The sequence below is a fragment of the Cnephaeus nilssonii genome (assembly GCF_951640355.1).
Source record: "Cnephaeus nilssonii genome assembly, chromosome: X".
Taxonomy (NCBI): domain Eukaryota; kingdom Metazoa; phylum Chordata; class Mammalia; order Chiroptera; family Vespertilionidae; genus Cnephaeus; species Cnephaeus nilssonii.
The window spans coordinates 65560704-65564504 of NC_137071.1; the positions used below are offsets into that span (position 1 = coordinate 65560704).

Genomic DNA, 3801 nt, shown 5'->3' on the forward strand with positions numbered 1-3801 from the left:
AGAGAATGGGGATGGCTAGGGGGGACCAGAAGGGGGCCAGGACGGGGGAACCCTTAAGTAATACCAAAATTAGCTGCCATCTGCTCCCTGCTGGTGGGTCCCTGGGGTGTAGAGTGGCAGGAAGGGTGCTAGGGCTGAATGGAGAAGAAACTTGAGATGCTAGTAAAAAACACCCTCCACGAGGGTCCCTGGCCCTGGGTCTTAAGAACAGAAAACCAATAGGGGCCAGTCAGAGTGCTTTCTTAGGCCATCCCCCTGAACCCCAGCTCAGTCTGGAGGGGGATGAACACTGCCCGTCTGGGGGTAGGGCTGGTGACCAAGTCCTGGCACTCGGCACCCACGGAGAGGGGCAGGCATGGTGGGCTTCCCCCCCTCCCCTGGCTTCACCTCCCTTCCTCCCCACCAGCCCCGCCCCCGCCCCCACCAGGCCCATTGCAGGGCAGCACCCAGTTGCTATCTTGCAGACCCAGGCGGCAGCCAGGCGTCTCTCAATGGACTGGACTGCAGCACATCCAGTAGGAGCGTCCCTAAGGCCGGTCATGGTGGTAGGGCTTAGGGTGCCAGCGGCAGAATGACACATGGCCCTTTTTTCTTACAAGGATCATCACGGTAGAGGGGGTCTCGGCTCCAGCGCGAGTCTGTGGTCCGAACGCTTCCATGATGCCCTTGAAGTGGTGGCAGGTGCACTTGAGGGCGGCCAGGGCCCGGGTGGGCAGGAAGCTGAAGATCTTGACCAGCACGTGCTCGAGAAGCAGAAGCATGTACTACCATGGCTCCAGCAGCCTCTGGATCTTGAAGCCGATTTCCAGGAAGTCGTGTGACACCAGTACGGGCGGCACAGGGAGGTGTCTGCTGTGCTCTCAGTGTCATCTGGGCCTAGTGCAGTGGCCGGCGAGTCTGCTGGGGGTGGCTCGGGAGGCCCATCTGGCCCCCGGGACAGGAGGAAGAAGAGCTGGCCAGGTGGGGGTGGCTCCTCAGGACTGACCGTCAGGCACACTGTCTCCTCCTTCACATTCTTGGTACCATGCTTGCCAAAGAAGATGCACTCGTCCACCACGCCTGTCACCACCACATCCACATGGAAGTCGGATGTTCCGCGGTCCCGGGCAGGGGGTGGCAGGGGGTGCCGGGGGAGTGTGCTTGGGCCTGGCAGGAGCTGGGGCCTCCCCCTCGCTGGCTTCGGTCTGCCCTGGCCGGAAGGAACTCCACGTTGCTAGGGAGGGCGTCCCGAGAGGGACTGATGAGCTGGTACAGATCACAGGTAATCTTGTCCTTGGCTCAGGCCCCTGGTCCTGGGCTGCCTGGGTAGGCACAGCCTGGCTGGCCCCCACTCCAGTTAGTTGGGCAAGCTGCCGTCTGGTGAACAGGGCTCTCGGCCATTGGAGATACGGAAGGAGATGCGTACCCCGGGGCCTGGCCCAGGCCTCTCCTCCTTGCGGAGGACCTCGGCTGGAGGGTTGTCCGTCTGGGCCTCGAAATGAGCTACCGCCTCAGCCACACGGCTGCAGTCCCCGCTACCAGACCGCCGTTCAGACCCCGGCCCTTTGGCAGAACCACCCTGCTCTGCCGACACAATGACCACAGGCGCTGGGGGACCCGGGTATGGATAGTTCTGCAGGGCAGCCTGCTGTTCCACCAGGGCCACCATCTCAGCCACAGAGAGCAGCCTCACTGGCTGCGGCTGGGGTCCCCTGAGCAGCAGGGGGCCCCTCCAGCCCCGCTGGGTCCAGTGGAGCGTTAGTAGGCTCAAGACAGCGCCTCCGCCGCTTGGCCTTGGAGCTGTTGCTGCCCCAGTGCCCCTTGACCTTCATGGGGCTGGCCCGGCTGCCGCCACCACACTGGTGGGCCACAAAGAAGGCCACCTTCTCCTTTGTATTCCCAGGCTTGATCACATACCACGTGCCCAGCAGGACTTGACCCTCATCACCAGCAGCTGCTGCTGGGAGGAAGGGGCCTCCGTGGCCAAGGCGGGTGGGGTGTTCTCTGAGTGGGCAGGCCCATGGTCTGGCTCAGCCCTGCTGCCTGAATCAGAACAGGCTGATGGCTTGAGGGCTGTGGAAGGTGGGCGCGGCTGGTTCTGTGAGTAGGTGCCAAAGGGCCGAGGGCACCACAGCTGGAAGGGCAGGAGGCTGCAGTGGTCCATTCTGGGGAATGGTGGCAGACAGGCAGGGGATCACTGCATCTCAGGACCTGGATGGAGGTGGGGTACTCCACAGGCCACCATCTCCCTGTGCTGAAGCTCCCTCAGATACGCCGGTTTCCCCCCACTCCTAAACTTTATTTTTTAAAAATCTGTCCCCAAGAGCTAAGAAAAGAACCTCTAAGCAGTCAGATTTATTTTTATTTTATTTTTTTGTTAATCCTCACCAGAGGATTTTTTTCCATTGCTTTGCAGTGAGAATGGAAGGCAGGGGAGGAGGGGGAGAGGGAGGGAAAAGGAGAGAGAGAGAGAGAGAGAGAGAGAGAGAGAGAGAGAGAGAGAGAGAGAGAGAGAGAAACATCAAAGTGAGAGAGGTACATCGTGGACTGGTTGTCTCCCTCATGCTTTCCGAGTACCCTTAACTGGGAATCGAACCAGCGACCCTTCTGGTGTGTGGGCCAACACTCTAACCACTGAGCACATGAGCCAGGGCAAGGAATAGTCAGCTTTAGAAAATAAAAATAACAATCAAGTCACTAAATATATTTTACTTTGGTTTGCCATGGATTTGAGGAAGTTTTGAGTACATGTCTAAGGACAAGTGATAACAATCACAGGTGTTCATAAAGTCCTCAATATTTCTCCAATTCACTAACCACTATAGGCAGGTGCTAACATAATCTGGCAGCTGCCAACACCAGAAGGTGTCATATCCCATGAGTAAAAATAATGAGTATATATTCACTAACAAATAAAACTAGATCATCTCCATTAAATGAGTTGGTAATTCTCTTTACATTAATAGCAATAGATATTGCCATTTGGAAAGGGATTTTTATACCTCTTTTCTTCATCTGGAACCTCAGTCAACAGTGCAAGGCTTCCTGGAATAGGAAATGAGAGTAGACATTTATTTATATGCATGATTTATATAACTATTCTCTTGTTTTATGTAGGATTCTTTGGGGACTTTTGTCAGGTTTGTGTGGCTAAGAGGCTAATGAATCTTCTTTTTCTTATGTATGTACTTTGCTACAGGAAGAGGATGTTTATGAGAGATAAAAGTTCAAGGCCAAATAAAGATTTGAGGAAATTCTTAGAGTTAAGCCTCTATTTGTCTGTTTTTTCTCCTTTGAAAAATCATTTTAGGGAAGGACTGACTGATAATATTTTTTTTTGGTGTTGCACTTGGGAAAATTTACTGTTTATGAAATGGAGGTTCACTTTCTTTTCTTTTCATATCCTAGAAAGTAATCTTTGCCATGTGTACAGGTATGTAGCTTCCAGTGAAATAAATTCATGGTCTTGCAGAAAGCCTTCAGTGTTCTCTTATTTCTATGATTCTCATGGTCTATGCCAGCTCTTTATTAAGTATAGTTATATGCTAAAAGCAAATATGGCATTATTACTCTGTACTATTTTTCAGGACACAGTTGTCCAGAATCATTTTCTCTAAAATAGTTTAGTATTTTTATAAATATATTTTTAAACATAATACCCACATTTTAAAAATAGAATAAAATAATAATTTTTAAAAACAGTAAAATTGATAAAGTGAGTAATAAAGTATTAATAATTTATCATTAGTCATACTTTATTTTATACCCTGAAGAACAATTTTGGTAAGATATAGTTGGGAAGGAGAACAATAAAAGTGTCTT

General features: G+C 51.5%; 1 pseudogene across 1 annotated transcript; it reads right to left on the minus strand.

The window, feature by feature from the left end:
* Positions 1 to 383: 383 nt before the first annotated feature.
* Positions 384 to 2143, minus strand: LOC307095865 (F-box only protein 46-like; annotated as a pseudogene). Its single transcript has one exon. The product of its transcript is annotated as an F-box only protein 46-like (transcript).
* Between the last annotated feature and the right edge of the window lie 1658 nt (positions 2144 to 3801).